The 27,279-nt window shown below is 35.7% G+C and overlaps 1 pseudogene; it reads right to left on the bottom strand.

Annotated features, from left to right (window-relative positions):
- Positions 1-208: 208 nt before the first annotated feature.
- On the bottom strand, positions 209-26,149 carry LOC142173558 (GDSL esterase/lipase At5g03980-like; annotated as a pseudogene).
- Positions 26,150-27,279: the final 1,130 nt, after the last annotated feature.

Here is a 27,279-nt window from a genome sequence, read left to right as displayed (position 1 = left end):
ATATTACAAGCTAGTACAACTAACAGAATGATCAACAGTAGAGAGTCAATAGATAACAGAAAAATATGATTGAAACATGTATCTGGATATAGCATTTCAAGAAAAGAATTCCATTGAACTTCATCAAAGGGTTTCCCACAAAAATTATATGAGAAATCCATAGGTTTAGTATCATTCAGATGCTGAACACTAAGCAATATTTACTCTTTCAACAAGTAGTGAATATGTCTCTAACTCGTGAATGAATCCTAGAATGATGCCTTGTTACTGCTTCTGCTGTTTCTTCTCCAACCTTCAATTCTGGGAATACAAATCCTCTTTGGCTGAACAACGTATCGATCAGGTTCTCCAAAGCCTCAGGTGTCAATCGAAATCCATCTCAATATAAATATAAAGCATTATCATAAAACATTGCAAATACTTCGTCTCCACATTTCTTCTGCGTATCAAAGTTGAACATGAAAGTACAAGAGGGCGGGTGAATTGCCTATTTAAAAATTATATTATAAGTAGTTGACTAGTTTACCAATTAGTCGACTATAAATAAGAGCAGGATAATAGTAATGTAGAAATAAAATGTAGGAAATAAAGACACCAGAATTTTATACTGATTCGGATTCAATGTGAATCCTACTACAGTCCCCTTGGGTTGTAAGGGTGTTCTCTTTCAGTGATCGAAGTTTCTTTAGTACAAAATGGTTGATGTAGCTTTACACCAACAGTTTGATCTCTATGTCACTTTTCTCTTCTTGATACAATGCCTCACCAATATTTTTCTCTTTTTCTTCTCTCACTAATTACACAGCAGATCTATAAGAACTACAATGCTTGTTTGGAGTAGAATAAAATGAGTGAAAATGGTTCATTCAAAGTATATCAGCTTCAAGTCTGGAAGATATGTATATAAACACTTCATGAGGCCTTCTTGACTCTTGAATAACGTGAATCTTGAAAGATTGCAAACCCAAGGGAGTTAATCCTTGAAAGGAATCATAGATTGATTCTTTCAAAGAATAAAGTCAAGTTTCTGTTGATCTTCCTTGATTTGTGATCTTGACAAGCTTTTCATCCGCTAGGCATATCTTTTCATTACTTGAGTGATTTGCGATAGATCCCTTGATTTCTGGCTTCAACAATCTTCAGTGCATCCCTTTGCGATCTCGTTTCCCTTTGATTTGGGACCTTCCAGTAATAGCTTCCATCAATCATTTATAGAATCACTGATTGATTCTTCTTCCGGATCTCCGTTGCTTCTTCCTTTTTCATCGCTAATCATTGATTCCTTTTCTTGCGTTGCTAATTGTAGATCTTGTTAATAGATTGTTTCCTTAATCTATTCTTGACTGGTATTGCTTCTTGATTCTTTTGTTTTATTCCTTGTGATCCTTCACCAAATGTGATATATTATTTTTCATCATTGAAATTTATAATTAACAAATTTTTCGTATTTCCAATCTCTTTATATTTCAGAAACCCTACATATTTTCCGTCTTTCTCTTTGATATTCTTGCTTACCTTCTTTCTCCAAGATTTCATTAGTTCAATAGGTGTTGCATAGTTAGTCGACTCCCCCTCAACAGATACTGCATATACTTCATTCGACTCCCCTTAAACAAGAGTTGCCAACAGTCTGTCATGCAATGTAAAACTTCTTTCTCCCCCTTTTTGACATCAGCAAAGAGGGGATATGCATATATGCAAATTATAGGCAAATAAAATACCGGCAGACACAGCATAGGCAAATATTATAGGCATGCAGAGTTTAGCAAAAATAAAGAAACGAAATATCCAGCGACTAGTTATCCAGTCCAAAATAGCAAAACAACAAAAAGAGATTGATTGAAACTTCCATAACTAACGACGCAAGAAATAAGTAAGATTTTTGCAAATCGCTTCCTTTAGAGGTTCAAAGCTGGCATTGGCTGACACTGTCACCCCATCAATCCTGCCATGTACTTACTTGAAAGCTTTGACTGCATTTTCTCCAAGTTTGAGAATTTTAAGCATCATCTTTGAAACATCGGACCCAGTCTCCTTAGAGATCGCATGGATGTCCTCAACAGTGAATTGAGTTGCAAGTGTAGACATGTAATTTTTGACCCTCTCCGAAATTTTGCACCTTTTAGTCCTTAAATGTGGGTTTTGGGTCTAATTTACTATTTTAACTATTCTCTGTTTGGGAATACAAGCAAGAGCCGACGCCGGGACTCGAACAAAATCGGAATAAGCCAACAGGAATCCGCAGACCAAAGCTCGAACAAACTGTGAACCTCGACTCCTCGAACGCGGACCAGATCTCAAGTATAACCCATTTTCATTTCACTTGCTTATCGAAATCTAATTTTTGAAAGAGAGAAACTAATGTAGTTTTGTGTGATTTTTTTATCTGAATTGCTAAAGACTAATACTAAAATGTGAAAATTTTTTGGGCTTCTTTCATCCTCGAAATCAAGAGGAAAAGAATTCATAGAAAAGTTTTGCCCCAATCTCTTTCCCAATTTTTCGTCCGCCCTCCTCCTCTCTTGTGATGTGTGTGAGTATATATGAAAGGTTCTCTTGAGTGTTATGTGCAAGGTCACGTGAGAGTATGGATTGCTCTCCAAGAAAAATTCTCTCCAAAATTGTGTGGTCCCAAAGTCAAAAAGAAATCCCTCCTTCGTGCTATTATTATCTGTTTAGTAATGTGTCATTGTAGTGATAAAAAATAATAATAAAAGAAGAAACAAAAAACAAAACAAAACAAAAAAATGAAAGAAACGTAACGAGAAAAAAGGCTAGTAATTTGTGCCAAAAACGTGAGTTGGTGTAGATGAGAATTGTTAAAGTAGTAAGATAGAAAATTTACAAAAGTATCTAAAATAATTAAACTCAAAAATGTGTAATTAACTATAACTATGAGAATTATTTCACAAAACTAGACTTCCTAAGATTAGATAAAACTAGGTAAAATGTATTTTTATATTTTCTTTTGTGTAAAAGAACGTCTCAAGAATAAGAAAGAAGAAATTGAAATCCTAATCGTCATGAAATCATATTTAAGAAGAATACGTGACTATTTGTTTTGTTAATTTTTAATTTTATCAAAAGTAAGATAAATCATATGTACCGCAAGAAGGTACTTAATGATGGTCAACTTGTTGTTAATAGCAGTCAGTTTCTCCAAAAAATCAGCAATACTTACACTATGATGAGAAACATAGGCTTTGATCTTGGAATCAGACTGAACGTTCTTGACTTCACCTTCCTATTTCTACACCCATGAACCCTAAGCACACACATACCCCATACTGGCGAAAGCTCTAGAGTTGTAGGATTTTGAAACATAGACAAAAGGGTATTCTGAGATAGAGATATTGTGGGCTACCAAAATATGGATGATGGCCATACCATAGGGCAAACTGTTAGGATCATCAACACTCTCAATCATGAAATTTATGACCCATGAGGATAGTTTAACCTCGAGTTTGGTCACAAGACAATAGACAAGAAAGGTATCTCGTTGAGAGAAGGTGGAGTAAGATCCAGTGCGAGGAAGAAGAGTAGTTGCAACAAAGTGGGCCAGTACTCGGGTTTCAAAACTAACATCACTGGGACCTAACTGGTTAGGAAGAAAATCATATAAAGCGCACTCACTCTAACGGCATACCTTTTGCATGATGGGTCAGCGAGAAAATGGGAACAACGGCTTAAGCCATTAGGTGTAGGCGCTTTCCAGAGGTGGAATCTTCTAGTTCTTCCTATTTGACCCGAAACCGATCGATCTAGCCATGACACTCAGCAGTACAACGTTTTGCTTGATCAAAAAAAATTTCAAAATCATCAGGCCAAGTATTCTTGAAAAGCATAGTAAAACTGGAACACTTACATTGAAAAATAGAGTCAAACATGGCACAATCAAAGACAATGCATTTTCCTAAAACTAGAGATTCCAACTTATCAGGCGTGCTAAAATGAAGATTGGCATAAAACATCTCAATAAGGGTTCATACACTTTGGGAGGGGGTACAGAGAGGAATTTAGAGCATCCTTGAAAAACAAACAAATCTTTTACCTTATAATTGAGGGCCTCCATTTCACCAAGGTCGACTACTCTGCCATAAGCAATGGGCTTGTTTTTCAAAGTAACAAAAAAATCCCCATTTGGGGTATCCCAGAAATTAAGGTCGGACTCTAGAGAACTCGAGAAGTCTACTTTGGATTTCTTGGGGGTAAGAGATTCATGGTGGTCTTCCATAGGCCTTTTTCCAAGGGCTTTTTCTCCTATTTGGTGAGAGTGGTCTGATAGTTCTGCTTGAGAAGAGGCAAACCCTTATGAATGGTCATACCCTAGATTTACTTATTCTGGGGGATGAGAAGAGGGCTTTCCCTTGGAACGAGTACTTTTTCTAGTGGAGGCAGATGGATTATTGGAGTGTTTAGCCATGGAAATATTTTGAGGAAGAGTTTGAAGGATTTTTGAGGAGGGTTTCTGAGCGATAGGAATAATAAAGACGGAGAAGAGTGGTTGAGAGGATTAAAAAGGACGGGATTTTGACCGTTGAGTGCAGGAAAGGAAAGGGTATCAGTGAAGGGTCATGATGATTAATTTTCCTTTCTTAAAAGTTGCGACTGATGGGAAAAGAGAGGGAAATCGGAGGCGCTAAATTAATGCATACTTACACAAAGAAACAAAACTAAAAACATTAGGCACACAAGAATTGAAACTAACACATAGGTCCTAATATTTAAGATCAATAGAAATAATACCAAGTAGTTCTCTTAGGGAGCAAAATCTTTCTTCAAGTAAAGGCTTAGTGAAAATGTCTGTTAATTGATTAGTGGTGCCAACAAATGATAATTCTATATCTCTCTTGAAGACATTATCTCTAATGAAATGATGTTTGATGTCTATATGCTTAACCCTAGAATGATGCACATGATTCTTTGAGAGACATATAACACTAGAGTTATCACAAAATATTTGAATAGGTTTAAAAAATAATTCATAGTCACCCAGTTGATGAGACATCCATAGTAACTGTGTACAACATTGCCCGATGGCAATATATTCTGCCTCAGTCGTGGATAATTCAACTGAGCCTTGTTTCTTACTGTCCCATGATATTAATTCCTTTCCTAGTAATTGACATGTTTCGCTAGTGCTTTTTCTGTCTTCCTTATCACCTGCATTTGAAAAACCTTCCAACTTAAAATTGTTAGAACGTGGATACCATAGTCCATAAGAAATAGTTCCGATGAGATAATGAATTATTCTCTTTACTGCAGTCAGATGCGACTCCTTAGGAGCTGACTGAAACCTAGCACATTTACATACATTAAACATAATATCTGGTCGACTGGCAGTTAAGTAAAGCAAGGAGCCAATCATTCCACGATATTTAGTTTCATCAACAGGATTTTCTTTTTTTTCCTTGTCAAGATTTATTGACGGGCTCATTGGCGTACCAATTGCTTTAGCACTGCTCATACCGAACTTCTAAATTAACTCCTTTGTATATTTCGTATGGCATACAAACGTTCCTTCTTCAGATTGTTGAATTTGAAGTCCAAAAAAAAATGTAAGCTCTCCCATCATGCTCATTTCAAACTCACTTTGCATAAGACTAGCGAATTCTTTGCACAAAAGAGGGTTAACACTTCCAAAGATAATATCATCAACATAAACTTGAATAATAAGATTACCTTCTGATGATCTTTTGATAAATAGTGTAGTATCTACTTTACCTCATATAAACCCATGATCAAGTAGAAATGAACTGAGTCTTTCGTACCAGGCTCGTGGAGCTTGTTTGAGTCCATACAGAGATTTAGTCAACTTATACACATGGTAAGGGAATTTTGAGTCTTCAAAACCTGGAGGTTATTTTACATATACCTCCTCATCAATAAAGCCATCTAAAAAGGCACTTTTGACATCCATCTGAAAAAGTTTAAATTATTTGAAGGACGCGTATGCAAGAAGAATCCGTATAGATTCTAGTCGATCTACTGGAGCAAAGGTTTCATCGTAGTCGACTCTTTCCTGCTGTGAGTAGCCTTGCGCTACTAATCTAGCTTTATTTCTCATGACCTTTCCATATTCATTGAGCTTATTTCTGAAAACCCATGTCGTTCCAATTATAGTAGCATCTGCAGGGTTAGGCTGCAGTTTCCAAACTTGGTTATTATCAACTTGATCGAGTTATTCCTGCATTGCTTGTACTCAGCTGGAGTCTTTTAAGGCTTCCTCAACCTTCTTTGGTTCAATCTGGGAGATGAGTGCTACATTTGCCTTTTTCTTGAGAGCTCCCCTGGTTTTCATTCCTTCACTTAGATCTGCTATGATAAACTTTTGAGGATATTCCGGTTCACTTCTCCACTCATTTGGATGTGTTGCAATCGTATGAGTAGTTGACTCCTTCTGTGATTATGGTTGACTATTTATAGGCTTATTAGTTGACTCTGTGACACCGTCTAGCTTATCAGTCGACTTTTAAGGTTTGCTTGACTGTGGTGTTTCTTGACTGATATCTTCATCACCTGCAATAATTCCTTTCTCGGCCGCAGTGTTATTTTCATCGAATATGACATGCACTGATTCTTCTACAGATAAAGTATGTTTATTATAAACACTAAAAGATCTATTGTTAATGGAATAACCCAGAAAAATACCTTCATCACTTCTTGGATCAAATTTTTCAAGATTGTCCTTACTATTATTGTGGATAAAATATTTGCTGCCAAAAGGATGGAAATAACCTATGCTAGGCCGTTTACCTTTTCATAGTTCATATGGAGTCTTATTCAAGATAGGTCTTACAAGACATCTACTGAGAATGTGGTAGGATGTGCTTACTGCTTCTGCCCAAAAGTGATTTGGCAAGGAATATTCTAATATCATTGTTCTGGCCATATCTTGTACAGTTCTATTTTTTCGCTCAACTACTCCATTCTATTGAGGTGATCTTAGAGCTGAGAAGTTGTGAGTATATCATTGAACATTGCAAAAATCTTCAAATGCTCTGCTTTCGAATTCTTCTCCATGATCAATTTGAATAGTTGTAATAAGGTACCCCTTTTCTCTTTCAACTCTCTTACAGAAAATCTCAAAGTTTTTCAAAGCTTCATCTTTGTGAGATAGGAAAATCACCCATGTAAAACGTGAGTAGTCATCAACAATAACAAATGCATATCGTTTTTCTCTTATGCTAGCAGTTCTGGTAGGTCCAAATAAATCCATATGGAGCAATTGTAAATGCTTGGTGGTAGACACAATGTCTTTGTTTTTGAAGGAGTTTCTGGTTTGTTTACCAATTTGACATGCATCACATACATGATTTCTAGAAAAGTTGAGTTTAGGAGGATTAATAACTAAATCATGCTTGTAGAGTTTTTCAATGAGATGAATGCTTGTATGACAAAGTTTCTTATGCCACAACCATGGATCATAAGATATAGATGCTAAGCAGATGTGACTATCTAGATTTTCAAAACCATCAAGAATATAAACATTTTCATACCTTATTCCTCGGAGTATTATTTTACCTGTCTCATCTTCAATGGCACAACATGTTTTCTTAAATTTAACTTTGTACCCTGAATCACATAGCTGACTATATACTCAGGAGATTGTAGTTGAGTCCATCTACAAGATACACTTCAGTAATATCACAACTGTTATTGAATGGAACTGTGCCAGTGCCAACTACCTTTCCTTTTGAGTCATCGCCAAATTTGACACTTCCTCCATTTATCTTTGTAACTTCTTTGAACATGTTTTTTTCACCTGTCATGTGACTGGAACACGCACTGTCTAAGTACCATTTTTCTTTGTGGCTCTTCCTGTGGTGTTCCTGCAAAACAGAATTATCACTTTCTTTTAGGTACCCAAACTTGCTCGGGTCCTTGTTGGTTAGTTCTACTAAGATCAGGATTGTTTTTGGGTTTCCAAACCCATCCTGAAACATTAGATTTACGAAATCGACATAAAGAGTATTTATGTCCACTTTTATTATAGTAGTGACACATAAGGGTTGATCCATTTTTTGATCTTCCACTTGTGTTAGAACTTGTGGACTCAGTTCTAACCGGTCCTTTTCCAGTTGACTTGTAAGTCGCCTTGTTAGACTCGATAGAACTGTGACTGGTGGACTTGCGCATGCCATTAAGTTGCATTTGCAATTCTTGAACTTCATCTTGAAGTACCTCTTTTTCAATTTCACATACTTCAAGCTTGAGTCTTAGTCTTTCTTTTCCCTTCTGAGTCTCCTTAGTTCATTCATCATTTTTTGACTCTTTTAGAGTAAGGTCAAAAATATCCTGCAATTCATTACATCTATCACAGTTATAAAATCTTACCTCGCTTGTTTCACCTCGTGCCATGAAACAATTTTCATTATCATCTTTGCATTCGTCGTCTGATGCATCTTCATCAGTCTAGCAATCGGAGAGTTTGTTCATGTCATTTTCCAGAATTGTCATGAAGCATAGATTTGCTATTTTCTCGTGTTCTAAACTGCCTTCATCACTCCAGCTTCCAAAAGATTTGTTTTTATTAAATCCTCTGGAGACCTTTCTTTTAAGATCTGGGCATTCAGCTTGGACATGCCCATATCTTCCACACTCATAATATTTTCCATCATTCTTGTCTTGTTCATTATATTGCCTGGTTTGCCTGGGGGGCATCCTACCTCTTCTTGTGTTCTGTATCTTCTCTATCACGACCCAAAATCCAAAAAGGCCGTGATGGCGCCGGACACCAATGTCAGGCAAGCCAACCATAATCAATTAACTTAATTACCCATTTTAGTATTTTTGAAATAAAAATTTCTTCAATAAAATTATAAAGATAAAACTCATAGAGTAAATGATAAATATTTTTAGCAACTAAATTTCTAAACAATTCACAACCATTCCCAAAACCCTGTGTCACAAGTGCATGAGTATTTACTAGGGAATTAAAAATAAAATACAGTAGTTGTCCAGAATACAAATTAGACAGGAAAATATAATAACTCTGAAGGAGACTCTGTTAGCTGTGGATCGTAATATAGAATGCAGCTCACCTATGTCCCCACAATTATTAACCATACCTCTGCTCCCATAAGGCCGCTATACATATATATACTTGCACAATAAAATGTGCAGCAAGTACAGTATGAGTACGAAAATAACGTGTACCGAGTAAGTATCAAGCCTAATCTCGAAGAGGTAGAGACGAGATGGCCGACTTTGACACTCACTATGGGTCAATAATATTTAAATAATTATGAGATAGAAATATTTATATCAACGTGGTTCACAGAGTTAACAGTAATTTTATTGACCAGTAAAAATAATTAAATTCCTTCAATGCAGTAATTCTCAATATATTAATTAAATTCCTTCAATTTCAATAAATTTTCAAATCTATCAATTAGTCTCATTTACAGGAATAACAATAATTCTTAACAAACAGGAATAATAATTCAATAGATTCCAAAGATTTCCAGTTTATCAGTTAGTCTCATTTACAGGAATAACAATAATTCTTAGCAAGCAGGAATAATAATTCAGTAAATTCAAATGATTTTCAATTTATCAATTAGCTCACAAGCTGAAATAAACTATTAAGGTATCGTGTGATTATTATTATTAAGCACGATTTCTGTCGAGGACGTACGACCCGATCCAGAGTATTGTGTACACTCCCGAGGGACATGCGACACGATCCATAGATGCATCTATCCTGCCGAGGCGTTCGGCCCGCTCCACAAGAAAGGAGGACATTTTCTTATGTACCTCCGGAAGGAGAGTATATTTATTATAAGATAAATTCGGGAGGAAGAACAATTTCTTTTAACAATTAATTAATTTAAACAGAAAATCAAGCATATGAGATTTTCATCATTTGATATCTTTATCTAATAACTCACAATATATTCATATATATCAATTAATATTAATTAAATAAAGAATACAATTTACACAAGTAATTCATGCTTTGAGTCCTAAACTACCCGGACTTTAGCATTAATAGCAGCTACGCACGGACTCTCTTCACCTCGTGCGTACGTAGCCCCCGGAATTAGCAACAATTATTCAATTTAATCCCTATGGGGTAATTTCTCCCTCACAAGATTAGACAAGAGACTTACCTTGTCTTAAAGTCCATTTTTCGATTATCACGTCGCGTTGAATTCTCGATTCGACGCCAAAAAATCCGAAACTATCCAGATATTATACAAAATAATTAATATATGCTAAATGATTCGAAATTTATCTATTAAATAAATTACCTTATACAAAATGGTAAAATTCCTAAAATTCACCTCGAGCCCACATGCTCGAATTCTGAAAATTTTCGGATAAAAACGTTACCCATAATCTCAAGAACTTGAATATATAATTTCTACCCAATTCTATAACTATTTTCGTGGTTAAAATCTCATTTTTATAAAAATCTAGGTTTTTCACCTAAGCCTTTGATTTCTAAGATTTACTAGTTATAATCTACCCATAATCTATGTATTTAACTCTAAGTGTGTAGAATTACCTTACCTTTAGTTGAAATCCTCTCTCGAACAGGTCCAAAATCGCCTAAAAATGGAGGAAAAATGGGCTCAAAATGTCTGAGCCCCGATTTTTAACCATTCTGCCCAACAGTGATTTTCGCACCTGCGAAAGAGGTACCGCACCTGCGGAAAAGCCTCGCAGGTACGAGTTTTCCCTCGCCTGCCAAGCCTCGCATCTGCGAAAAATGCTCGCACCTTCGCGTTCGCAGGTGTGCCCGAGATTCCGCACCTGCGATGGCAGACCTCCCCTTCTCTTTTTCGCTTCTGCGCATAAACCTCGCATCTGCGAGAGTCACACCTGCGGCTGTACAAGCGCAGGTGCAAACGTACCAGAAGCTGAAGGCTTCGGCTCTTCTTCAAAATTTCAAAATTGATCTAAGCCTCGTTCGATTAACACTCGGGGCCTCCGGAGCCCCGCCCGAACATACCAACAGGTTTGAAATCATAAAACGGGCTCGCTCGAACTCACGAAACGTGTAAAACAACATCAAATCCAAGAATCATACCCCAAACCAAATTGATTCAAACTTAAAATTTTCAAGTTCTTCAATTTACTTCCAATGCGCCGAAACATACTTAAACTACTCGGAATGACACGAAAATTTGCGTGCAAGTCTTAAATCACTATACAGAATTATTCCCAAACTCGAAATTCCAAACGGACTTCAATTACTCAAAATCCTACTCCAAACCAAATTTAAAGAATTTTAAACCTTCAAATAGTTGATTTTTACTATTAAGCGTCAAAATGCTCCCGGGTTATCAAAAACCCGATTCGGACATACGCCCAAGTCCAAAATCATCATACGAACCTATTGGAACGGTCAAATCCCGATTCCGGGGTTGTTTTCTCAAAATGTTGACTGAAGTCAAACTTGTCCATTTAAAGCTAACTTAAGGAACCAAGTGTTCCGATTTCAACTCACACACTTTCAAATCCCGAACAAACCATCCCCGCAAGTCATAAATCATTAAAAACAAATACGAAAAATTTTATTTAGGGTAACGGGGTTTTAACAGTCAAAACGACCGGTTGGGTCATTACATTCTCTCCCACTTAAATATACGTTCATCCTCGAACGTGCTAAGGACTGTTCCGAAGTTGTCCAAAATCATAGTTTAACACTTCGAGCACCTACCCGTGCTACCACACCCAATTGAGCACATTAGTTTGAGCCAATCTGAAGATTCTCTCCTTTATTTAGGCGATTAAGCCTTAGAGCTCAATTCTAACATCCAGAATTCTCCACCATGCATGTTTCCAACCTACGAACACTGTATCAATGACTACACGATGCACCAATACAGGGTTGCATACCTTGGTTGAATTTAGATCATGCACCGCACCATTCACATGATCATAATATCATCCTCCGATAACAATAGCCAAAAATTCCACGAATCTGATGTTCACAACACACCTCATGATACCTATAATTCCTGTTTCAACTCTTGAACTGCTTCCACGATGGAAGAAATGTGTAGAAATTCATAACCAACCGCTGAGTCAATAAATTATTGAGTTTTCTCCTTCTGACAAGAATCATTGCCTCATTATGGACCAAATAATGGTATTTGCTCTTTATTATACTTCATATAATCCGATCGTACTGATCCCGAATCCAATAACCTCGTCTCATTTAGTATAAGCTGCTCAGGCAATAAGCCACCTCAAACATGACAAAAAGTCTCATATGACGCAACAATGAGCTAATAAGCTACGGACTCGATTGCGATACATAAGGAAAACAGACTATGGGAAGGATTACTCAACCCACGTGACTAATTAAACAACTGAAAAGGTGTCATGAACCTTCCTCAGAAAATGGGACATAAAACACACAAAATAGAATATAGGGAACTGTACTCAACATCACACTGTTGCGGCGTGCAACCCGATCCGCACAAAAAGTATCTATAAGAAAATACTTACCAAGCTAGAATGCTCATTACTTACAAAATATCCGAACATCGGATACAAGCACGCTAAGTGCATAATACCATCCTTGGAAGGACCGACAGCGCCATACGATACAAAACTCAAGCACAACTAAGGTACGATATATGATCTGAATTTCGAGAGCCATCATGCTCACATAACACCATCGCTATGCGGAACCTCAACACATAAGAAAATTATCAAGCCGTTTCGCAACTCATACGACATAATATAGTATTACATGAAATAACTGACGACGAAACGACATCCAACATCTGAATATTCCTCCATAGGGAGCGGTTATGCTGAAATGAACACATCCGGCCTGATATAGAGCCCATATTCATATTCAAATCCATCCATAGACCTCAAGTCGATTCTGATCACATCGTACTAGGCTAATAACCTTTCAAGTTATCCATAATAACCCTTTTTTCCATAACATACAAGAATAGCCAGCATAACCAGAACAATACTTCCACAGTCGACAACCAAATGAACCGAGCGCCCTCCAGGCATAAATTCTCGAATCAGCGATATTACCACAATCTTCATACTTGGTTTCAATCTTCACTCAATCAAGTGACTACATGTCACTCTTACACAATCTTTCTGCGAGACACGCTCCCACGACCTTCCGCACTAGGTAACAAGTTTGCACATCCATGCTACCGGTTACACTAATGTTGTAAAGCATATCAAGAATCCACAAATCAATACACAAGGTCTCTTACGCCTGACATCAACCTTAGATGATGCCAAAAACAATACCATCTTACTTTAAACATCTAAATCCCTTTCCTGCTCATCCGAGCTCATGACATCCTTGTCAACACCGAACCGAAATCTTGAATCCTCAACTTTCGAATTCTATGCTACTTAGTGCACTTAATCACGTAAATGTGTCAGAGTACAAGAATTCCATCATAGCTCCCGAACCACTAATAGGGTAAACACTTCATCATATAGAAACCTTCTACTTAAATTATTTCAAGAGAACCATTACAACACGTGACTGAATTCCCATATCCGTAGAAAATACAGTTCTCAGGTAGTGGTCTAAACCACCATAACTCTTCTGGGATCCCTCTACACATAACATGTCATAATACTTGAATTCCTCCAAACAAAATCAATTACGGCGGCCGTCAAGCCTCGAACGTACCTCCACAAATCACATGCATAATTCAATGCGCTGAAGGAACTGATTATTACCACCATCGTGCCGATTCAACCATTGTTAGCCGATCCGTCTTTTCTCAATTTACTCTCAACTTGCCTTAGAAATAATAATAGCTCCATTCATTACATCACGAACTCAAATCCGCACTCATCCCAAGTGACCTTATTTCACGAGACCACGCTATTTCAAAACCCACTAATTATCTCATATCCCTTCTTGTGCGCACTTTTTACATCTTCAACTGGTACACCCATTCTGATACTTCTTTTATGAATCTGAAGTTATTTTCTTCCGTTTTTCCAATGCTACACCACAACCTGAAGATAACGTAGAGTAGTCCAAGCCCTGTTTCATAATCTGCTGCAAAAGCTCGATACTCAACCATACTATAGACTCGAGATCCTTAGACACCACACTTTAAATTTTTGAATCCACTAGGACCGTTATTGAGAGTCACTTGCTTTGACTTGTTCCCAAACATGATCAATTCCAAGGCTCTGCTAGCACATGGCCACTTTATTAAGGAAATATCCGACTATTTCACTTTCCTGTGCATTACATCTACACGAAGCATAAACTCTAAGTCTTCCAAAAACCTGAATATGAATTGATAAGGCCAAATATGGCACACATTCCCCAAATACTCTGCTCAAATTACCACTGATGTTTTCTTTCCTTAGTTACAATGACCCACCAATATACCGATAATCAGAAACCGCACAAGTTGATACTACGAAATCCAATCATAGACGGTGGGGCTCTCCCACTTAGCTTGAAGCTACAATTACAAAATTTTGGAATCCACCGAGATTCTTTCTTCATTGTTGACATGATCCTGCACATGCAACTCGCCAAATTTTCTCGAAATCCTTCTATTAATCTTTAATAAACACTCCGAACCACTAGCCACATTTACATATTAAATCTCTTACCGAGTAGCCAGTAGAATTCTTCGCAGAAGCTTCGTCAACACCACGCGACTGCTAGCCTGCTTACAAGAGATAACCCACCTGTGGAAATTACATGCTGACATATTCCAACGTCGTTGCACTGGGTGCAATTACTACGAAATCAGTAGATCATCCTGAGTCCGAGCTCATTCACCAGCTGCACCAGTCCGTTCACTCCTCATGGATGTCAACTAGAGGTGTGACAATACATTACAATCCAAAGTCATGTTGTATAATTCTTCATATCAAGCAACTCCCTCCTGTTGTATCCAATCTTCCTCAATATAGCAGCTAATATCACAACTTAAGTCCGTAGACCTAGTCACTATCCATTTTACATCCCAAATCACTCCAAACGTTCCTCAAGACATGTAATCATCCTACCACGTAACCCATGTGCTACCTTGCCACTCTCCCACTTTGGTCAACCATCTCCTTTAAGCAACTACTCTGCTTCTATTTTCTTACACTTGGCCGTTTCGGAACCTAGCTACCGCAAGGCATCTTCCACATGTCCTTCCTCATCCTTCGCTGCCCAGTTGTTGCCTTAACTCAAAATTCGTCTCTGTAGCACTTGAACCAATAGCTCGTTACCGGCCTTAAACCTTTCTGACGATCATCCTTCTCGAGAGATCAATACTAGAAACACTGCTTCGATCCTGAATCACTGCACACCGCGATCTCTATCGACTGCTTCCCCTAAACCAATTCCTAACACCCCGTCGTGAAGGCGAGTTGAAGAAAACCATAACACTGCGAATCTTAACGCATTTGACAAGGCGACGACACCACATCAAAATTAAAAACTCTACCACACTCGAAAATATCAAGCTTCGTTACTCCATCAACACCAAACCTGAACATTCATAGTCTGATTGCCTTTTCTCCGCTGAAATTAAAACATGGAACCTATGAATCATGTACTAAGAAAACCTTCTTTCAAGTCGTTTACTGCCCTGATACATAGACGGGCATTTTACCATTTCATAAACATTGTGCGATAATAACGCACCAATCGTCATAATAATCAATGCCAAATCTCAAAACCTTAGGTAGTACTGATACTTAATTTGAAATGACAGAGCGTCCTTCCGCAAGGCGACGACAATAGACCAATTAATTACACAGGGAGAAGCATCCCGCACTACATATGTAGTACCATTAATAATTACCTCGATCCTCAATGTATAACAAGCCCTTCACGTCGCATAAGATCGAATATGAAGGAAATGTAGGCATAAGCCTCAAAGGAATCGAATCACACGATGAGGAATCAAAAAGGGAAGTATTCCTAACAGCCCTGTAGCCTCTCGAAGATAAGAACAGACGTCTCTGTACCGATCCGCAAGACTCTACTAGACTCGCTCATGACTCATGAGACCTAAGTGAACCTAGTGCTCTGATACCATGTTGTCACAACCCAAAATCCAAAAAGGCCGTGATGGCGCTGGACACCAATGTCAGGCAAGCCAACCATAATCAATTAACTTAATTACCCATTTTAGTATTTTTGAAATAAAAATTTCTTCAATGAAATTGTAAAGATAAAACTCATAGAGTAAATGATAAATATTTTTAGCAACTAAATTTCTAAACAATTCACAACCATTCCCAAAACCCGGTGTCACAAGTGCATGAGTATTTACTAGGGAATTAAAAATAAAATACAGCAGTGGTCTAGAATACAAATTAGACAGGAAAATATAATAACTCTGAAGGAGACTCTATTAGCTGCGGATCGTAATATAGAATGCAGCTCACCTATGTCCCCACAATTATTAACCATACCTCTGCGCCCACAAGGCCGCTATACATATATGTACTTGCACAATAAAATATGCAGCAAGTGCAGTATGAGTACGAAAATAATGTGTACCGAGTAAGTATCAAGCCTAATCTCGAATAGGTAGAGATGAGATGGCCGACTTTGACACTCACTATGGGTCAATAATATTTAAATAATTATGAGATAGAAATATTTATATCAACGTGGTTCATAGAGTTAACAGTAATTTTATTGACCATTAGAAATAATTAAATTCCTTCAATGCAGTAATTCTCAATATATTAATTAAATTCCTTCAATTTCAATAAATTTCTAAATCTATCAATTAGTCTCATTTACAGGATTAACAATAATTCTTAACAAGCAGGAATAATAATTCAATAGATTCCAAAGATTTTCAGTTTATCAATTAGTCTCATTTACAGGAATAACAATAATTCTTAATAAGCAGGAATAATAATTCAGTAAATTCCAATGATTTTCAATTTATCAATTAGCTCACAAGCTGCAATAAACTATTAAGGTATTGTGTGATTATTATTATTATTAAGCACGATTTCTGCCGAGGACGCACGACTCGATCCAGAGTGTCGTGTACACTGCCGAGGGACGTGCGGCACGATCCATAGATGCATCTATCCTGCCGAGGCGTTCGGCCCGCTCCACAAGAAAGGAGGACATTTCTTATGTACCTCCGAAAGGAGAGTATATTTATTATAAGATAAATTCGGGAGGAAGAACAATTTCTTTTAACAATTAATTAATTTAAACAGAAAGTCACCTCGTGCGTACGTAGCCCCCGCAATTAGCAATAATTATTCAATTTAATCCCTATGGGGTAATTTTCTCCTCACAAGATTAGACAAGAGACTTACCTTGTCTCAAAGTCCACTTTCCGATTGCCACGTCGCGTTGAATTCTTTATTTGACGTCGAAAAATCCAAAACTATCCAAATATTATACAAAATAATTAATATAAGGTAAATGATTCGAAATTTATTTATTAAATAAATTACCTTATACAAAATGGTAAAATTCCTAAAATTCACCCCGGGCCCACGTGCTCAGATTCTGGAAATTTTCAGATAAAAACGTTACCCATAATCTCAAGAACTTGAATATATAATTTCTACCCAATTCCATAACTATTTTCGTGGTTAAAATCTCATTTTTATAAAAATCTAGATTTTTCACCTAAGCCTTTGATTTCTAAGATTTACTAGTTATAATCTACCCATAATCTATGTATTTAACTCTAAGTATATAGAATTAACTTACCTTCATGTTGCTAGTTGAAATCCTCTCTCGAACAACTCCAAAATCGCCCAAAAATGGAGGAAAAATGGGCTCAAAATGTCTGAGCCCCGATTTTTAACCATTCTGCCCAACAGTGATTTTCGCACCTGCGGAAGAGGTACCGCACCTGCGGCTTCCGCACCTACGAAAAAGCCTCGCAGGTGCGAGTTTTCCCTCGCCTGCCAAGCCTCGCATCTGCGAAAAATGCTCGCACCTGCGCATTCGCAGGTGCGCTCGAGATTCCGCACCTGCAATGGCAAACCTCCCCTTCTCTTTTTCGCTTCTGCGCATAAACCTCGCATCTGCGAGAGTCGCACCTGCGGCTGTCCAAGCGCAGGTGCGAACGTACCAGAAGCAGAAGGCTTCGGCTCTTCTTCAATATTCCAAAATTAACACTCGAGGCCTCCGGGGCCCCGCCCGAACATACCAACAGGTTTGAAATCATAAAAACGGACTAGCTCGAACTCACGGAACGAGTAAAACAACATCAAATCTAAGAATCATACCCCAAACCAAATTGATTCAAACTTAAAATTTTCAAGTTCTTTAATTTACTTCCAATGCGCCGAAACATACTTAAACTACTCGAAATGACACGAAAATTTGCGTGTAAGTCTTAAATCACTATACGGAACTATTCCCAAACTCAAAATTCCAAATGGACTTCAATTACTCAAAATCCTACTCCAAACTAAATTTAAAGAATTTTAAACCTTCAAATAGTTGATTTTTACTATTAAGCGTCAAAACCCTCTCGGGTTATCAAAAACCCGATTCGGACATACGCCCAAGTCCAAAATCATCATACGAACCTATTGGAACTATCAAATCCCGATTCCAGGGTCATTTTCTCAAAATGTTGACCGAATTCAAACTTGTCCATTTAAAGCTAACTTAAGGAACCAAGTGTTCCGATTTCAACTCACACACTTCCAAATCCCGAACCAACTATCCCCGTAAGTCATAAATTATTAAAAACACATACGGGAAATTTTATTTAGGGAAACGGGGTTCTAACAGTCAAAACGACCGGTTGGGTTATTACATTCTCATTAAACCATCCATGTTCCTTGATACCATGGCAATCTCTTCTTCAAGAGCTTCTGGATCGTCATCAATATCATTTTCTCGTCGTTCAGTTGTAGCTTTGAAGGCAACTCTTTTCTTCTTTTCTTCCTGGTTTGTTTTCTTGAGGTGAGTTTTCTCGAATGCTATAAGATCTCCTCGAAGCTCATCATATGAAAGTTTGTATAGGTATTGTGATTCGAGTGCAACTACTTTTGTCTGGCAAGGGGTAGGTAGACTCCTAAGAATTTTCCGAACTTGATCACCACTTTTAGTAGGTTTACCAAAAGCTTTTAGATCTCTAATGATTTTGCTGAACCTTGCAAACATTTCCTTAATAGATTCTCCTTCTTTCATCTGGAAGAGTTCATAGTCATGAGCCAACATGTTAATGTGAGTTTCTTTCACTTTGTTGGTTCCTTCATAAGTAACTTTCAGTTTATCCCACATTTCTTTGGATATATCACAATTTGAGATTTTCTCATATTCCTCTCCACTTATAGCATTATAGAGTAAATTTTGTGCTTTAGCATTGACCTGAACAACTGCCATTTGCTCGTCTGTGTACTCATCTATATCTTCTGGATCAGCAGGTAGTTGAGCAGTTACTGGTAGTGGATAGTTTCCCTTTTTGATAACGCGTCATACTTTGACATTATAGGATTTTGCATATATTTCCATACGCACTTTCCAGTGAGAAAAGTGTTGGCCATTGAAATATGGTGGCATGACTTGTGATGTTCCTTCTTGAAAGAGTGCTCCAACAATTACTTGATTTGCCATGATATTTTTTCATAAGTTGTTAAGCAAAAAGTGTGAGACTAGCTCTAATACCAAATAAAAGTACAAGAGGAAGGGTGAATTGACTATTTAAAAATTGTATTATAAGTAGTTGACTAGTTTACCAATTAGTCGACTAGAAATAAGAGCAAGATAATAGTAATGCAGAAATAAAATGCAGGAAATAAAGATACCAGAATTTTATTCTGGTTCGGATTCAATGTGAATCCTACTCCAGTCCCCTTGGATTGCAAGGATGTTCTCTTTTAGTGATCGAAGTTTCTTGAGTACAGAATGGTTGATGTAACTTTACACCAACAGTTTGATCTCTATGTCACTTTTATCTTCTTGATACCATGCCTCACCAGTGTTTTTCTATTTTTCTTCTCTCACTAATTACACAACAGATCTATAAGAACTATAATGCTTGTTTGGAGTAGAACAAAAGGAGTGAAAATGGTTCGTTCAAAGTATATCATCTTCAAGTCTGGAACATATGTATATATACAATTTATGAGGCCTTCTTGACTCTTGAATGACGTGAATCTTGAGAGATTGCAAACCCAAAGGAGTTGATCCTTGAAATGAATCATAGATTGATTCTTTCCAAGAATAAAGTCAAGTTTCCGTTGATCTTCCTTGATTTGTGGTCTTGACGAGCTTTTCATCCGCTAGGCATATCTTTTCGTTACTTGAGTGATTTGCGATAGATCCCTTGATTTCTGGCTTCAACAATCTTCAGTGCATCTCTTTGCGTTCTCGTTTTCCTTTGATTTGGGACCTTCCAGTAATAGCTTCCGTCAATCATTTATAGAATCACTGATTGATTCTTCTTCCGGATCTCCGCTGCTTTTTCCTTTTTCATCGCTAATCATTGATTCTTTTTCTTGCGTTGCTTTTGGAGTTCCCGTTAATAGATTAGTTCCTTAATCTATTATTGACTGGTATTCCTTCTTGATTCTTTTGTTTTATTCCTTGTGATCCTGCACCAAATGTGATATATTATTTTTCATCATTGAAACTTATAATTAACATAACAGACCATTGCCACTGCCACAACATGCCTTCATCAAAGTTTTCATCTTGAATCCCAGGAATGTGTGGTTTTTAAGAACAACCATGAATGCTTTGTAGTAATCTGCATATATGAAATGAACATCGGGATATTTCAAACGCAGCTCTAGAATTGCTTGCCACAGGTGATCATTGTGAAGCTTTGAGAACATATTTAATCCCTTAGGGTTCGTTTGGTTGCCGATTAGAGTTATGCATGTATTAGTTATGCAGCTATTAGTTATGCAGGAATAAGTAATGCAGGTATTAGTTATGGAGGAATAAGTAATGCAGTGATTAGTTATGCAAGTATTAGTTATGCATGTATTAGTTACACAGAGATTATTTTTTTTGAATATTTGGTTTGTTGTATTAGAAATTCATATAAATTATATAAATTTTAAAGTAAAATATTTATTTACTAATTTTGTATCTAATAGATTGAGAAGAGGAAGAACCTAGCAGTGAGGCATCAATATCTCCATTCTTATTTTCCAAAGGGTTTGATACAAATCAATTTATAGAAGGAAATCTTTATGTGTAAAATAATAGGGGTAAATATGTTATTTCAATATTTTATCCATATTTTACTAATACATGTATTAGTTATTCCATCTTCTATCCCGCATAAAATAATACTAAGATTGACTCATAACTTATACATGTATTATTTACGTAGAATTGTAAAATGACAACCAAACATGGTATTAGTTATGCTGAATTTTGTACAAAATAACTAATGGCTACCAAACATTGCATAAGTTATGTTGCCCCAATACATGGATAACTTCCCTCCTAACCAGCTACCAAACGATCACTTATGTTATATGTTTTTTCCAATTGAATCGCCCTCTGGAAACAGAGTCCTAAAACCAAGAAAGCAGCCCACGGGTAGAATTCCAGAAACCGTGAGAGTTTTGGCTCCAGCTAGTCTTTCTATTGAATTCTTAATTGTCCCCACCACTTCAGGCACGAGAAGGGACGCCTATGAAAAAGATTTTCCATGTAAGAAGGCATGCTTCATGCTTGTAGTCGTTGATGTCGGGTTGATCCATAAAGATGAGGCCCTTCGGAAGAACCTTATTGTTTCTGCCGCAGTCATGAAAAGAGAAGCAGTCTTCGTAGAAGAACTTCATGAAGGTGGAAATCTGAGAAAGGTCATGTGACTGTGGAGGCGGTGGGATGCCATTCTTGAGGAAGAAAAAGGGCTTCATGATAGTCGTTCCGGGCGTCGCAAAACTCAGACCAGACTCGAAGAATTCAATGCCTCGTTGAGTGTATGGTTGTGGAGAAGGCAAACTGAGTGTTGCAGCAATATGATCAGCTGCTGCTGATGATGAAGAATCTCTGAAACTGTATATAGAATTAAAGGGACTAACAACTTCTTTCGCCAGAGAGAAAGACGAAACAACGACAAGACAGGAAAATAATAGTGACAAAAGCAACAAGCAGCAGCGGCTACCATTAATTAGGGAAGCGAGTTCAAACAAAGAATTGATGGAGCTGTGTTTTATGCAAAACGTTGAAGTGACCTAAGGTATTTATACAAGTGATACTTGGCGTTCACGTTTGTAGAATACTAAGTCGTTTTCATTTAGGAAAACACTAAAAGTAGTTAAATAACAAAATATGGTAAGTTCAAACTTTTTTTTTCTTCCAAGCTTTAGAGGATACACGGAAACAATTTCTGCTTTTTCTTTAAGCAGATAGTAAATTTTTATTATTCCAACCTAATAATTTCTCTAGTTATTTATTTATCTTTTTTAGGAAAATAATGCCAAGAAAAGGAATTATACAATCAAATCGGCATTAAAGATATATTGTTTTTGGTACGTTTTTTAGAAATGTGATTGAATCAAAGCCATAAAAGGTAAATTACACCCCCGTTATCATGGAAATCCTACCCAAATATTAGTTTGATTAATATTTCTAATTTTACAAGTGTGTAAGTGTTTAGTTTTGAAAAAAGGTGTGTATTTGTAACTAAAAAAAAATTAAAATGACAAATAGGAAAATCATGTATATTTAATTCTATGAAATCTAATTAAGATCGAGAACAAACATCTTTTTCACCCACTAGAAAATCTTTTTTCACATGTCTTTGATTAATAAAAAGAGAGAGAGTAAACGATTTTTTTTAAAACAAGTACTTTTCAAAACCTTTAAATCGGAAATATCCACAAATAACTTAATACTATATCAATTGCTAGAAAAAAATACTTTTTGCACTCTAGATATGTAAGCTATTTGTATTTTAAAAACTTAAAACATTATATATAATATATAATATTATTTTGGCTTGCTTAAGCATTTTCAGTTTACTTGGTTAAACTAACATCAATTCCTTTGTGTAGGCTTTTCATTACATAATAGGTTTAAGTATTTGATTTTGAAATACTGGGATGCACCTTCTTCTTCTTTCTTTTTTTTCTTTTTTTCTGAGACGGGATGCACCTCTATATCTCTTTCCAAAATAGAAAGCGTGTATTTGTAATAGAGTCATACTATATATGATTGTGCGTTAACCAATAGCAGCCTATTCAATTATTTAACTAAAATTAACCGACGAATGTATAATATATTTTAAATTTATATTTATATTTATACTATATCAAAAACACGTAGCCCTTTAGTGAAATATGTCGTCTTTTTTTACCTATTAAAAATAGGTTTCACATTGGACAAAATTATAATTTAAGTTAATTTTCTAATATTTAAGACTTTAAATCAACTAAAATTTTTGATCATTATTGAACCATGTAAGAAATATTAATATATAATACTTTAATCGGTTAAACTTTCACCTTACATAAACCAAACAATTCTTTTTATTGTACGTAGGCATACAAATTAGGCACGCACATATCTTAATCTGATAAAACAACCCAAAGTTCCATTCAATGTACACTTTCTTCCAAATTAAATATTTAAATTATTGTATACACATTATTTATGTCATTATTTTCTTGAAAATAATACTTTTGTCATTATAGCGTAGTCCATGTTCATCGTGATAAAGTATTTTTGTCTGTTATTTGTTTGTTTTTGGTATTAATTAGAGCATAAATATAACAATAATATTCACTAGATATTATACTGCAATAAAAATTTGAGAACAACTACTTCTGTGATTTTTTAAAAATTGTTTACTCATGACATGGGCAACACGCTCAAAATTAGTGCATAATAAGTGTATACGGGCTAGAAAAAGCAAACAGTGAAATAGGTCAGCTATTTGTGTAAAGATCTCGCCTAAAACTATTGTTTAGCAACAAAAAAATATGTCACCCATTCCTATATTTCACATAAAATCAAAATCATAGAGAATTCGTCAACCCGGTTCCAAAAATCATGCGTAAGCTCCAACATAAAATAAGTTTTATCAAATAAGCATAGTCACGTCATGAAAATGCTATATCCAATGCCTACAACTACAAGTGGAAACATAACATTTTCACGTACCTTTACAATTACAGGAATTTAGGAAACTATACAAGTAAAACTAGGAAGACAATCAAAGTTTTCATGCCTTTGGTTTATTAAGCAACCAGTAAATAGTATTAGCGTTCTTTTTTTCTTTTTAATAGTAGTAGGTTTAATGACAAAATCACCCTCAACTGTAGACTGGGGCATTGCTGCATTTTATGAAAACCAGGACCTTGCCCATCTCATGCCAGGAAGGTAACAAATACCAATTGCTCTAATTGTGTTTCTCGACATAAAAAACTAGAACCAGAAGTTACACAAGTGACACTTGTTATGAGTATATATGATACACTATACTACTATAGGTACTTTTGCTATATTATAATATAAGGAACCTACACAAATCTCTGTTTTTTGCCTCATAAAGGATGCCTTGTTTAACTGGAGAAGGCTTAGAAATCAGGTTTTTATGTAACTTTTGATTAAATCTAAACTAAATAGTCATTCCTACATGTAACATGTCTCTCATTTGTTTCCAAAAAATGTTGATTTTTTTTGTTCCAACTAGATTTGAAGTTAAAGTTTAAAGCATGACTGCATGAGGTTGGATGTGTAATGGAAATTAAGAGTGCTTGGTCAAGGCCATCTTGAGTAAGATAGATTGATTGAAACATCAAATATTGCACACTCAAGCAGAAGAAATGGCAGGTGATGCTTCAAGAAGTTGGCATGATGAAGGATGCCAATAGCATTTAGCAAATATGCTTATTAAGTAAGTGGAGGCAAAGGTCTGTCCTGTGAAGAATTGTTGTTTCAGAAAATTTTTAGTGGATTCATTACTCTGAGATTAGTATTGATTGCTACTTCTCAAATCCTCAATTTTTTATATCACATGGCAAATATAAGTTTGTGAAATTCTCAGGATACAATACACAAGCCTAACATGAGAAGAATGAATCTCATACTCTAGTTCATATCCTCTCTTTATACCCCTTATAGATACATCAGGTGGATGTTTAAGATAATAGTTCTATACTCGCTTCGCAGATTACATGGTAGTTTACAAGTACACAGATTTAAAAGGGAAATCAAGCAAATACAACAACAGCGGCACAACCACTGAGAGATAACAAAGCGAGGAGAACTTGAATTGCTGCGAATTGCATTCCATATACAAACAGAGGATACAAAAAGATAGATCTGATATATTAAGAACTAGCTACCTGACTTAACTGGTCTTGTTCGATCCATCAAGTTAGCCGAAAGGTTACTTTACTTCTCCATCATCAAATCATCAGTACAAGAAAGTGAGGATGCGACGACATTTATTTGGTGACATTTGAAATAAATATTGGGGAAAAGAAGAATTTCTGACATTTATGAAAAAATATCGTAAAATTAATGACATTTGATACAAAATGTCATACAATCAACTACATTTGATATAAAATATCGTAAAAACAACGACATTTGATATAAAATATCGTAAAATAACGACATTTAATCCAAAATATCATAAAATAACTAAATTTAATACAAAATATAGTAAAAACAACGACATTTGATACAAAATATCAAAAAATAGCTTTTATTTTAAATGTCATATATTAGTCAATAATTAACAATATTTACATCTAAAGTTGAAAATTTTCCTACATTTATTCGTTGTTAAATCATTCTTTATCTAGAAGGAAAAAAAATTATTCTTTATGATAAAATTACATACTTAAAATCACTACCAAGAATATAAGGAAAATTAGAACTAAAATGACTTTAGTGATATTTATAACAAATAATAGAAAATAAGGAAAATGACAGAATTATTCTGATAGTTGATTGTAATTGTCACAATAAAGTAGACTTTGTGACATTTAGAACTAATAATGGAAAGGTTCCCGCATTTATATCCTAAGCTTGATTGACGGATGTTAGGGAAATTTTAAGACTATTTTATGGTATTACCAAAAAGCAAATTAGGCCTCACTCTAATTCTTCTCTTAAAACTCTAAGGATTTTAAGACTATTTTACGGTATTACCAACAAATTAGGCCTCACTTTAATTCTTCTCTCAAAACCCTGACCGCCTCTCGCCTTTGACAAGATTGTTCTTGGATTCCTAGAGAACATCCACATTCCCATTTGCAAAAGTCAAGAAAATCATGGAATTGGGAAAGATCATTGACAAGGTATTATGAAATTTAGGATTATTATCAACTAGCTTTCTTTATTTCTCAAGAGAGGAGTATTATTTATCTTTTCACTTGTTTATGTTTTAACGAGTTACAGGTTCGACAAGTTTAAATTTATGGATCAGTGACGTCGATTGTGATACTGGATGCACAACGTGGGTGACGACTTTTTCAAGGAAGGTCTCTTGCCGATCAATCTGGAGAACCTGGATTAAAAATGCTTGAAACGATAGTTTAGAGAAACACTCCCTACCGCTGATTATTATTTCTATAGATTATAGATCGATGATCTTAATTTTTACTAGAGATATATAAACAGAATTTATATTGGCTGAGAACGATTATGTATTTATTGTTACATAATTATGTATTGCTACGTTGCTTACAATATAATATTTTGATAATTACAGTTTGTAGTTATTCACAAAAGAGTGCAAAAGTGACTAGTTGTTTCATTTTTGTGGTGTGTGTTTTCTGAAGTATTAAATGATTTTTTGATCATGAAAATCTTTTAAAATTCATTATTCTTTTAATATGAAAAACCAAAAATAGAAAACTATTAACAAAATGTAATTTCCGACATTTCTGTTTTGTGTCGCAAAACAAAATAAGTTGAGGGTAGAGCTTACTGACATTTGACAAAATGTCGTAAAACAAATGTCACTAGATATTCACCGACAATAATTTAAATGTCGAAAAATTCCCGATATTAAAATTTTCGACACTTGTTTTAATTGTAAATTAAATGTCAGTTAATGATTTTGCGACATTTATATAACATATAATGACATTTATAAAATGTCGTCATAGCCTTATTTTCTTGCAGTGCATGGATGATAACTCACAGCCCTATAGCTCCTAATTATTTTGGCAAAAGAAAAAGTATCTTACTTATTGAAGTATAACATATAAAGTTAATTGATGGCTAACCAGGTCAACGGGGAAGAGCCTTATTTCTGAGGCTAAGCTTCTCACAAACAGTTAGACCCTACTTTTATCAATTTCAAGCTTAGAAATACAGGTTGAAAGACAACAGCAAAATAAATTAGATAACAAATATAGAAATAAACCTTAGAAAAA

This window comes from Nicotiana tabacum, chromosome 19 (assembly GCF_000715075.1).
Source record: "Nicotiana tabacum cultivar K326 chromosome 19, ASM71507v2, whole genome shotgun sequence".
Taxonomy (NCBI): domain Eukaryota; kingdom Viridiplantae; phylum Streptophyta; class Magnoliopsida; order Solanales; family Solanaceae; genus Nicotiana; species Nicotiana tabacum.
The sequence above is the reverse complement of the archived record's forward strand: the minus strand, read 5'-3'. Positions and strand labels throughout refer to the sequence as shown.